This window comes from Oryx dammah, unplaced genomic scaffold (assembly GCF_014754425.2).
Source record: "Oryx dammah isolate SB20612 unplaced genomic scaffold, SCBI_Odam_1.1 HiC_scaffold_24, whole genome shotgun sequence".
NCBI lineage: Eukaryota > Metazoa > Chordata > Mammalia > Artiodactyla > Bovidae > Oryx > Oryx dammah.
In genome coordinates this window covers 63,581,214-63,594,136 of record NW_024070208.1, presented here as the reverse complement: position 1 = coordinate 63,594,136, position 12,923 = coordinate 63,581,214, and the positions used below count along the sequence as shown (strand labels likewise).

Here is a 12,923-nt window from a genome sequence, read left to right as displayed (position 1 = left end):
TTGGTCTTCATAGAACTGTTCACCTTCAGCTTCTTCAGCATTATTGGTCGAAGCATAGATGTGGATTACTCTGATATTGAGTGATTTGCCTTGGAAACAGAAATCATGCTCTCGTTTTTGAGGTTTCATCCAAGTACTGCATTTCAGACTCTCTTGATAGTGATGGCTACTCCATTTCTTCTAAGGGATTCTTGCCCACAATAGTAGATACAATGGTCATTTGAGTTAAATTTACCCACTCCAGTTCATTTTAGTTTGCTGATTCCTAAAATATCGATGTTCACTCTTGCCATCCCCTGTTTGACCACTTCCAATTTGCCTTGATTCATGGACGTAATGCTTCACGAATTTGTGTGTTATCCTTGTGCAAGGGCCATGCTAATCTCTGTATCATTCCAATATTTTTATATGTGCTGCTGAGTCAGAACTCTCCACTATGACCTATCTGTTTGGGTGGCCCTACATGGTATGGCTCATAGTTTCATTGAGTTAGACAAGTCTGCAGTCTATGTGATTACATTGGTTAGTTTTCTCTCATTGTGGTTTCTGTCTGTCTGCCCTCTGATGCCCTCTCTCAGTGCCTACTGTCTTAGTGTGGTTTCTCTGACCTTGGATGTGGGGTATCTCCTCTCGGCCTCTAGCCTCTCCAGCACCGCTCAGCCACCGCTCGCTGGATGTGAGAGCTGGACTATAAAGAAAGCTGATTGCCGAATAATTGATGCTTCTGAACTGTGCTGTTGGAGAAGACTTTTGAGAGTCCTTTGGACTGCAAGGAGATCCAACCAGTCCATCCTAAAGGAGATCAGTCCTGAGTGCTCATTGGAAGGACTCTTATTGAAGCTGAAACTGCAATACTTTGGCCACCTGATGTGAAGAACTGACCCATTTGAAAAGACCCTGATGCTGGGAAAGATTGAAGGTGGGAGGAGAAGGGCACGGCAGAGGATGAGATGATTGGATGGCATCACTGACTCAACATACATGAGTTTGAGTAGACTCTGGGAGTTGGTGATGGACAGGGAGGCCTGGGATGCTTCAGTCCATGGTGTCACAAAGAGTCGTACATGACTGAGCAACTGAACTGAGCTGAATAAACCTAACATTCCAGATTCCTATACAGTATTACTCTTTACAGCATTGGTCTTTACTTCCATCACCAGTCACACCCACAATTGTGTGTTGTTTTTGCTTTGTCTCTGTTTCTTCATTCTTTCTGGAGTTAGTTCTCCACTGATCTCCAGTAGCATATTGAGTATCTACTGATCTGGGGAGTTCATCTTTCAGTATTCTATCTTTCTGCCTTTTCATGCTGTTCATGTGGTTCTCAAGGCAAGAATACTGAAGTGATTTGCCATTCCCTTCTCCAGTGGATTACATTTTGTCAGAACTCTCCACCATGACGCATCCATCTTGTGTGGTCCTACATGACATGGCTCATAGTTTCATTGAGTTAGACAAGGTTGTGGTCCACGTAATCAGTTTGGTTAGTTTTCTGTGATTGTGATTTTCATTCTGTCTGCCCTCTGGTGGAGAAAGACAAGATGCTTATGGAAGCTTCTGATGGGAGAGACTAAGGGGAAAACTGGGTCTTGTTCTGATGGGCAGAATTGTGTTCCCTCGCTGTTGTTCGAACTGAAGCCAAAATATAGTGAAGGTAATGAAGCAGGTAATGGCGACTTCCTTCAAAAGGTCTCATGCATGCACTGCTGCACTCAGTGCCCCCAACACTGCAGCAGGCCACTGCCGACACACAGCTCCTCTGGAGGCTCCTGGACACTCAGAAGCAAGTCTGGGTCAGTCTTTTGTGGGGTCACTGCTCCTCTCTCCTGGGTCCTGGTGTGCACACGGTTCTGTTTGTGCCCTCCAAGAGTCTGTTTCCCCAGTCTTATGTAAGTTCTGGTTGCTCTATGGTGGGGTTAATGGCAGTTTACTCTGAGAGGGCTTATGCCATACCCAGGTCTGATGCACCCAGAGCCTCTGCCCCTGCAGCAGGCCACTGCTGACCCATGCCTTCGCAGGAGACACTCAAACACAGTTCTGGCCCAGTCTCTGTGGGGTCTCTGGGTCCTGGTGCACACAAGGTTTGTTTGAGCCCTCTGAGCATCTCTGATGGGTGAGGGGTTTGATTCTAAATGCAATTTTGCCCCTCCTACTGTCTTGCTGGGACTTCTCCTTTGCCCTTGGACATGGCATACTTGTAAACTGAAGTGCTAATACAGGATCTTTCCTAAAATAAGGTTTCAACAGATAACCATGCCTACTATTTCTGACAGACACAAATTACTTAGAAAATAACTTATTTGTATTAATTATCTTCTGGACTCTTAAAGATAAGGGTAACAATATCAGGGAATGCATCAGTCTACTTTGGCTCCAATAACAAAATATCACACACTGAGTGGCTTAAGCAACAAATTTATATTTTTCTGGAGGTTAGAATTCCAAGAGCAAGGTGCTGGCACAGTTGAGTTCTCTTAAGGTATCTCCCCATGGCTTGCAGATAGCAGTCTTCCTGTGTGTCCTCTTGTGTGGATTTTTCTGCTGTCTTTCTTTTCCTATAAGGGCACCAGGGCTTCCCCAATGACTCAGTGGTAAAGAATTTGTCTGCTAATGCAGGAGATGCAGAAATTTGGACACAACTGACCAGGCACACAGCATATTGTATTGAGTCCCCACCCTAAGACATCATTTAACCTTAATTACTTCCTTGAAGGTCCCGTCCCCCGGTACAATGTCCCTGGGGTTAGGGCTTCAGCATTTGTATTTTCTGAGAACAATTCAGTCTGTAATAGAGCAAATGGTTAATACAAAGATTTCTAAGACAGTGTAAGTTTAAAATGAAAGTTTTCCTCTATGTGATAGATATGCTAAGACATGTGAAAGTGTAAGTTGCTCAGTCATGTCAAACTCTTTGAGACCCCACAGACTGTAGCCCACCAGACACCTCTGACTATGGAATTCTCCAGGCAAGGGTACTGGCATGGACTGCCATTCCCTTCTCCAGGGGATCTTCTCAACCCGGCAATATAACCTGAGTCTCCTGTATTGCAGGCAGATTCTTTACCATCTGAGCAATCAGGAAAGCCCAAGACATTGAAGTGTATTGCAACTATATGTCTAATAAGCCCTTATAAACTTTAAGTATGTTATAATAATATAAAGGTGTTCTTTTAGTTTTTTATTTCCCCAAAGGATAAATTTTAAGGCAGGTCAATAGAAGAGAAATCTATCTTTTATGGACAGCTTTTTACTACCTTTTGCACCAATTTTGTATATTCTTGTAAAAATTCTTCTGTATCTGCAACTCCTGTGTATCCACAAAATGAAAGTGAAGTTGCTCAGTTGTGTCTGACTCTTTGCGATCCCATGGACTGTAGCCTATCAGACTCCTCCATCAATGGACTTTTACAGGCAATAGTACTGGAGTGGGTTGCCATTTCCTTCTCCAGGGGATCTTCCTGACCCAGGGATCGAACCCAGGTCTCCCACATTGTAGACAGATGCTTTACTGTCTGAGCCATCAGGGAAGACTGGGTTCCACATCCACTGATTGGATTACTCTTTAAATGACCTCTTCTTTCTGTGTTTCTCTGTGTATTCTCTCCTGTCATAAAACCGCTGGGTTTAGGTTCCACCTTTATCTGGTATGACTTCATCTTAACTAATAAATTTGCAAAGACCCAATTTCCAAATGTTACATTCTGAAGTTCTGGGTAAACATGGATTTGGGAGGCATGCATTGTCCAACCCACTACATCCATGGTAACAATATTATTTTCTTTAAAATTAAAGAATATTATATATAAAGTGCCCTATAAAAACAACCAGTCTTTTTTTTTTTGTAAAAATATTATAAAATTAAAAGCTTTGACCATTTCAATAAGACTCTTCATTCAGGTTTTGTTGCAGTTGTTTACAATGTGACCACTGTTTAGTTATTCAAATTATTTTTCTCATTATGATGTATATGCATTTTCTTAGGCATATTCAACTGGTCAGGAATAAAATTTGGAAAGTGAGTGTCAATGGATTGAGGCCAACACATTAAATTATTGACTTGCTTTGTTTTCTACCCAAATAGTTCAATTTTCTCAGCAATTTCAGGTAATTTATCTCTGATTATAGCCCCAGCTTTGGCTTTTAAAAGCATTTCTCACCAGTTCCACAGGAAATTAATAGACATGCTGTGAATAATCTATTCTTTAATTAAATATAGTCAGAGAAAGCTGAGTTCAAAAAGCAGGTTTCTTTATTGTCAAACTTCAAATAGCTTTGAATTTGTTATATTATGTCATGATACTCCCAGAGTGAGATCAGGGAAGCAGTGTTTTTCAAAATTATTCGAAAATAAGCTCTCATTGGATGAACTATGTCCTATCACTAAGCAACACTTTGCTCCTATACCATCCCTCAGGTAGAAGACAAGCAGGCCTCGACTGTGGAGTGCCTAGCTCCAAATTGCAATCCAAGGTTATTACTTAGGGTTCTCTCTTATTGCTAAGTTGAAAGCCTCACTCTCTTCCCTGTGTATGGTAAGTGGATTTCCATTTACAGTCCATGTCCTAAAGTTTGGATTTCTTTTTCTTTTTCTTTTCTGGCTGCTTTCTGTATGTGGGATCTTTGTTCTCTGACCAGGGATCGAACCCACACCCCCTGCATTGGAAGGTGGCATTTTAACAACTGAACAGTCAGTCAAGTCCCTAAAGATGAGATCTTGATAAATTAATAACACCAATCATTTAAAAGGGAAGTCTTTGCCTTTGCATTTGTTAATTTTTCTTTTTTAACCAGTATCACTTAACTTGTGCAGTTTCTCAATATATAATTACAGACACTGATAGTTAATTTTACTTGTCATCTTGGCTAGACTAAAGGATGGATGCCCTGATAGTTGGTAAAAACATTATATCTTGGTGTATCTAAGAGGCTGTCTCTGGAAGAGTTTAGCATTTGAACAGCTAGGCAGAGTAAGGGGATCTGCCTTCACCAAAGCATGTGGGCACCATCTAATCCACTGAGGGCCTGAATAGAACAAAATGGCAGAAAAAGGGCGAATTTGCCCTCTGCAAAGAGCTGAGACACCCCTCTTCTCCTGCCTTTGAACATCTCCTGTCTCTCAGACCTTCAGACTTGAACCAGGACTTACACCACTGACCTCTAGATCTTGAACATTCAGACTTGGGCTGGGATTTACACCACTGACTCCCTTGATTCTTAGGAGTTTGGGCTTGAACTACAAATACCCCACTGAATTTCCTGGGCTTCCAGCTTTTGGGCAGCCCATCATGGGGCTAGACAGCTGCCTTAACAGCACAGACCAATCCTTCGTAATAAATCTCTTTCTATACACCTGTATATATCCTATTCACTGTTTCTCTGGAGAGGCTTGGCTCATACACAGACCTTCCAAATACATGCTATATTTCTTAATACTGTCATTTTGACCATCTTCTAAAACAATAATAACAGGCGCTCCCTCAGCCCAATTGATCTCAAGGTTTATCACCATCTGGTAGATCTCTTCATGGACTTGTTACCACCTCATATTATTCCATCTTGGGTTTTAAAGCTCAAATATCTAACTCTTTTTCTTACTTTATATCCTTCTAGAAACTTCATTGCCTCATTCAGACTTCATTATCTCTCTACCAATTCTATTAAATCTAGTTCTTTTTTTTTCTACCCGTCTCCCCCAACTATCAAAAATCCCTTGCTTTCTAGAAGAAATGAATTAGAAATAAAAATAAAATCATAGACCATTTTATATTTTCCCCAAGTCAGTATTTTATTTCTTTAGTAAATATTAATTAAATAATTGCAACATACCAGATACTCCCCTAGGAGCTGGAAATACTGTGTTAAAACAAAAAGAGATTAATATCTCTGTGCTTGCAAAGCTGACATTTTAGTGTAGGAAAAAGACAGTATAAGTATGATAAATGTAGTATACTGAACAGTGGCATGCTCTAAAGAGAACAAATTACATCAGGAAAGGCAATATGAAATGTTATAGAAGCAGGTTGAAATTTGAGGTAGAGTGGCCAGGAAACTCTTCAAAGAGAAGGTAACTTTGCATCAGTACTTACAGGAAATGAGGGAGCCCATAGCACTTACCTAGAGGAAAATTAGTAAAAATAAAAGAAACAATCACTGCAGGGAAGAACTTGCCTTGTACATAATGCCTAGTAACTTTGCTGTGACATTTTCATATAATCCATATAATCACGGAAGAAAGAAAATCCTGAAAGAGTGAAGAGAAAACGTGGTTTACTTAAGCAAGGAATGTCATATTAGAATGCAATTTTTAGAGTACTTCTTTCTGAATTATCACTATTAATTTTGGTTGTTTTGTTTGCTGTTTCGCTTTTGTTTTCTACTTCTTTTTTTGTGTGTTTATTGGGCTCCACCCCACCTACAAGGAAGACCTATGTTGCCCAGCGTCAAGACCAAAAAAGAGTCTGGAATCAGCAACAGAGACATCAGTGGTTTCGTGGATGGGAACCTTCCATGTCTGAAGCAAGGTCCTGGAGCAACACCACACGGTGTGAGGCAGAAGGTGGGCAGGGCATGGTGGCAGTCTTCACTCCTGGAGGGAAATGGAGGCTCCAGTTATAGGGGACTTGACTTCAGGTGGGCCCATTAGTTACCAGGGAAACCTGTAGAGGGGCAGACCCCTCACTGTCCCTTTGATAAGAATAATCACTAGCTGGGGCCTGGGACAAATATGTAAGAAGGTCAGTCATGTGAGGAGGGTGTAGATGAAGCAAGCCCTAGTCAGGCAGGGGATGTACAGAGAGCAGGAGAACAGACATACTGAGTGGCCATACAATGTGATTACTTTTTTTTTCAATAGTGAGATTCTATATTTTCTCCTGGACTTAGGAACAGACTTTGAACACAGTATCCTTGGATGGGGTGTCAACAGACTGACTGCATGTTAGGATGAGTAGGGAGGAGTAGGCAAGTAGATAAACTCACCTACTTTCATTCCATTGCCAAATAAAAAAAAGGCTTTAATTTGGTTTCTATGCCCTCCATAAAAGCAACTCTGCCCTGAAATATTTTAAATAATTTTTAGGGTTTTTTCCTCCTATTTTACCCTAAAGGTAGTGATGTAGATCCCAGGTGTCTGTGCATGTCTGGGAGTGGGGTTGGAGAGAGGGAGGCACCGATGAATGGCGCCACATTTCATACTCAAATTTGTAAGTAATTTTTGCTTTGGAGACCTCTGAAGAATTTCTCAGGAAGAATCACTCCTGTAACGTAGCTATTCTGGAATGTAGCTATATCCATTCTGTTCTGTCCCTCTGGATCTTTATGTCCTCTGTCCTTTTTCTTAATATTTTGTCAACATCTTTGGACCATAGGTCACTTTCACTTAATCATTTCCAAGAAAACTGAAATCATCTCCATTTCTGTTGTCATTTAAGTGAACCTCCAAAGGAAGACTGTACTGATCACCTCCAGTTCACCCTGTTGGTGAAGGAGGTTTTTCCCATTCTAAATAGTACAAGGTGACCTAACATAGGACACACAAAACTGGAAAGATGTAGTTAGTAGCTATTTATTAGTCACATGTGCTCACAGCCCAAGGATGGAGGGCACAACAGGACTTCTCCAGCTTCACAGGGACTGGAATAAGGAGCAAGGTGAACCACAAGAGACTGTGGAAGAGGCTTTATAGTAACAGGAAGTGGGGTACCTTCTGGTTCCCTTGGTAAACTGTGATTGACTTGTTTGAATAGTTTCTTGCACTTCTAAGAAGGTTGAAGACCAGAAGGGGTGCAGACAGTCGAGCTGACAGGGGACTGACAGGGTGGAGAGAATTTTCTGGTGGATGGATGTGTAACAGTTGAGAAAAGAGGACTTCTGGTGAACGTTGGAGCCCTCTGAAGCTCAGAGGTCAAGACAGCATGTGGAATTCTGGGCCTCACAATGCAGCAATGCTGTTTATTACATTAGATAGAACCTTGTCAATCTTTTCAGCTTGTGAAAATTCATAGATGAGTTTGTAGTATCTGATGATGCCGTAGTTTTCATTATATTGACTTTACTTGAAAGTAAAAGCATTAGTCGCTCCATCGTGTCCAATTCTTTGCAACCCCAAGAATTGTAGTCCTCTAGGTTCCTCTGTCCGTCGGATTCTTCAGGCAAGAATACTGGAGTGGGTTGCCATTTCCTTCTTCAGAGGATCTTCCCAACCCAGCAATCGAACTCAGGTCTCCCATACTGCAGGCAGATTGCTCACCACCTGAGCCACCAGGGAAGCTCTTTACTTACTAATAACTAGTGCCAGCTATTCCAAATTTTCTTTTTTTGCTGCCCTGTCTTAATTGCTTCACACAGGCTTTTTCTAGTTGTAGCAATTGGACTTCTCATTTCTGGGCTTCAGTAGTGGTGGTGAACAGGCTTAGTTGCTCTTTGAGACCAATATTGGCAGGCAGATTCTTAATCACTGTACCACCAGGGAAGTCCCAAGCCACACATTCTTTATGTTTGCTTATATGTATAGATTTTTTTTATGCAAAATTAGCTATTTGTGTTCTTCGTGACAAGATACTCCTGTGTCTAAATCTAAACTTCATCTGAATGAATAAAGTTTATTCATTCATTGGATAAATGACCCTCTGAATGATCTCTCTTCTTCCAAATATTTTCTGAATATTTCTGTTTGCTAAGATGTCTTTGCCACTCTAATCTTTTCAGTCTATCCATTCTCCTGAGTGATCATTCTCTTCCCGTTTCAGTTAACAACAAAGCTGACTAGTTTTAAATTCCTACCTTTACTCTTCACCAAGTTATGCTCACTTTTTATTAAATATTTACAAGTTCTTGTCTCACAGGCTCCTTAAACAAAAACAGCATTTATAAAGTTAATATATTTCCTCCCCCGCCCCCTCCCCCACACAGGGTAGTATTGGTTGCTGAGGAGTCAGGCTCCTGGTGGGCCTCTCTTGTGGCCCAGCTGGTAGAGAATCCGCCTGCAATGTGGGAGACCTGGGTTCGATCCCTGGGTTGGGAAGATCCTCTGGAGAAAGAAAAGGCTACCCACTCTAGTATTCTGGCTTAGAGAATTCCATGGACTGTATAACCCATGGGGTCACAAAGAGTTGCACACGACTGAGCAACTTTCCCTTCACTTCACTTCAGGCTTCTGGTAAAACAGGTGATTTTTCGGGTCCTGATCATAGATCTTCACCTGGCAGGTCGCTGGGGAGAAACTGCCCTTCACAAAGAGGCTGGGTGCACAGCCAGTACCTTGCAGTCATGGAAGGGGCTGCTGTTCAAGGTTCAAGTGCTCCTGGCTGGTCATGTGCTTTGCATATTTGCATTTGTAAGGAGGCACCCTCATTTCTAGGTGTCCTTCTTTGAGGCTGCAGCCAGAGAGGTCTCTGCAGTCACCTATAATGAGGCAGCCTTGTGAAGGGAGAAGGGGGAAACCTTGAGCCGGGACACCAGACACCAGACACGTTTCCTCACTCTCACTCAGTTCCCAGCAAATTTCAACCCCTGGCCCTCCCCCTCCCCTTCAAACCAGAGACTTTTGGTCCAGCTCCTTCAAGAGTCAGATGACCCTCACATTGGGCATTGGTCTACCTGATCCTCCACTGGTGTGCTACTTCACAGCAGGAAATGGAACAGAGGGAGTCAGTACTTTCTCCAGTTTTAGCCTCTTGCTTATGCCTTTGCAGTAAATGATTGAAGACTTAACTCATTCATTTTTGGCCGGTGGCTTCAGTGAGTTTCTCTGACATCTGACAACTCAGTTCTCTTTCCGCCAGTTCAGCTGCACTCCTGAAGGTTACCCAGGTGAGGCCTTTATCATATCTTATGCATGATCATATATTCACCCCCATGTTAAACACCAGGACATGTGTTTGACTTTGTCCCAAATGCTTACTACCTACTATCAAGAGATCAAGCCTTGTCCACTTGGCTTCCTAAATGCTGTGTATTTTAAATACAAAAATAACCTCATTTGAGACAAGTCTTCCTCTTTTATCACCTGGTTGCCTGAAAAGAGATATTAAATGTGGCCAGAATTATCTACAACCCATCTTTTTCATTGCAACCATGGTAACAAAATTAAAAGTATAAAACCTACCATCCATCTCCCACCCATTCAAATCCCTGCAATTGTATAGTCTTGGCTTACCAATTGACTGTTTTAGTCTTCCAGTCTTGTAACTTATCAGTCTCTTCCATTTACTTTCTTTTCTGGAAAGAATAAACTTCTACAGCAATGTGTGTGTACATGCTAAGTTGCTTCAGTTATGTCCAACTCTTTGTGACCCTATGGACTGTAGCCCTCCAGGCTCCTCTGTCCATGGGATTCTCCAGGCAAGAATACTGGAGTGGTTGCCATTCCCTTCTCCAGGGGATCTCCCCGACCCAGGGATCAAACCCAGGTCTCCTGCATTGCAGGTGGATTCTTTACCATTATGCCACCTGGGAATCCTCAAAAGCAAACCATAGTAATCACCAGCAAGAGACACTTGTTGTAAACTTGAACTTGACGATAGAAGGACCAGCAGGATCATATGAGGGACTTATTGGGTGCAGGAAAGAGTAGAGAGATTGGAGTAAATATCTGCAGCTACACAAAGACAAAGGAGTTTGAGAACAGAGTCTTCCTTAACCTTCAGGAAGAAGTGCAACAGCAACACCTTGAAATTTATGTCCAACTTCTGGCTTCCAGAGCTGTGGGAGAACACTGCTGTTTTAAGCCACCAGCTTTGTGGTAATTTGCTACAATGATGATGGCGAGATAATATAGATTTCTTGGCCAAATTCAGTCAACTGTATGTTTTTGTACAGCAGCAAACTAAAAAATGTTTGAAAAGAATCAAATGAAGAATAATAGTCTGTGACACTTTAAAATTGTATGAAATTCAAATCTGCATCTGTTTCTTTGGAGCACAGCATGCTCACTGACTTACACATTGTCTATGGCTACTTTTGTGTGTTGCAGGAAGGAGTTGAGTAATTGAGTTGAGTAGTTGTCACAGAGCACACATGTTCTACAAAGTTGAGCATATTATCTGACCCTTAACAGAAAAAGTTTGCTGCTCCCTGTTCTAGATTTCTTCATAAGTATTACTTACTCTGTCTCCATTAAATTGTGAAGATTTTGGGGACCAGGACTTTATATATAGAACAGATTAAATATTTAAAGGCTCAATTAAAAATTTACTTTTTGCTGTCTCTTAACTATAAAACATTGCATACCAACTACTCAGGTACCAAATACGTATGTATTACATAATAATAGTTTTCCTTAATTTCAAGGCCTTGTCATTTTCATTTTTCTTAAGTGATGGAGGGAAACAAAAGTGAAGAAATTATTTGGTCTAAAGTATTTCGTGATACAGTGTGGGTTCAAGATGTGACACAAAAGGTGTATTTTGAGATTATTAAAAATGCTTTTATATTCATGGTGATAAAATATAAGTTAAAATAAACATGAGGCTTTCCTGGTGGCTCATTGGTAAAGAAACTGCCTGCCAATGCAGGAGACCTGGGCTTGATCACTAGGTCAAGAAGATCTCCTGGAGAAGGAAATGGCAATGAATTCCAATATTCTTTCTTGGAAAAATCACATGGACAGAGAAGCCTGGTGGGCTATAGTCCATGGGGCTGCAAAAGAGTAGGATATGACCTAATGACTAAACAACAACAAGATAAAATTGAAAGCTCTTTAAAAAACATCAGTAAGAAAAGTGGTATATTTCAAAATATTTGTTAAAAGGAAAACAAATTGTGTTTAAAGAGCAAAATTTTCAATAAAGTACTGGTTCTATATTTAAAGTGAGGATATGTGAGAGTTAAATATTTAGATTTTTAAATGTGAAGAGATACATACTAATTAAAGATAAAAGAGCATAAAATATTAGCCAACATATAATATTGTGATTTTAATATACAATTGTAAATTTCAAAGTTTACATTCTTCTCTTATACATGCTTTATTGCTAATTGACTTTTCATAAATGACAAACTTGTAATTGGTAATTACTGAAGCACACATTCTCAAAGGTCGTGAAACCCCAGAGAACGCTGAGTGAGAAAACTTTCTGATAAGATTCAGCTATTTCTGAAGTCAGCATAAAACCAAGCTTTGTACTTTATCAACTTATGAAGTTTAAAGGTTATGCATACACAAAAACGGATATTCATTTTTGTAAAAAGCTTCTGAAGAGAAAAAAATGTCAAACCCTGCTCCAGTGGAATAAATGATAAGGAATTGAAAGCTGTACATTAATATTGTCTTAGTAGTTCCTAAGTTTAAAATTAGCATTCACCTTTTGAACTGAGAGAACTATAAGAATAGTTTTGTTGTTTGTCTGCTCATAGTGTGAAGTGTGTGCTGCAAAATTCCGTAAGGGAACATATAGTGAACACTCAGTTCATTTTATAAGGTATTAGTTTTTCTTTTACAAGAATACTAAATCTTCTTCTACTGGAGAAATGAATTACATTTTCAATTGAAAAGAGGAGGGAATACTTTCTGTCCTCAGGACAATTTTCTAAGAACACTGGGGTGGTCATCTTTGGATGGGTACAACTAGTTGTTCATTTTACATGTAGCACTTCCCATTTTCTTTATTTCTATCCTATCGTATTTTTATTAACTCACAGTTAATTTATACAACAATAAGCTGTTTATGTTTCAGTTCAGTTCAGTTCAGTAGCTCAGTCGTGTTCGACTGCGACCCCATGAATCGCAGCACACCAGGCCTTCCTGTCCATCACCAACTCCTGGAGTTTACTCAGACTCTCATCCATCGAGTCATTGATGCCATCCAGCCATCTCATCCTCGGTCGTCCCCATCTCCTCCTGCCCCCAATCCCTCCCAGCATCAGAGTCTTTTCCAATGAGTCAACTCTACGCATGAGGTGGCCAATGTACTGGAGTTTCAGCT

General features: G+C 40.7%; 1 non-coding gene across 1 annotated transcript; it reads right to left on the bottom strand.

The window, feature by feature from the left end:
• Positions 1–325: 325 nt before the first annotated feature.
• Positions 326–428, bottom strand: LOC120883421. The gene has a single exon (XR_005725780.1). It is a non-coding gene; the product is annotated as a U6 spliceosomal RNA (small nuclear RNA).
• Between the last annotated feature and the right edge of the window lie 12,495 nt (positions 429–12,923).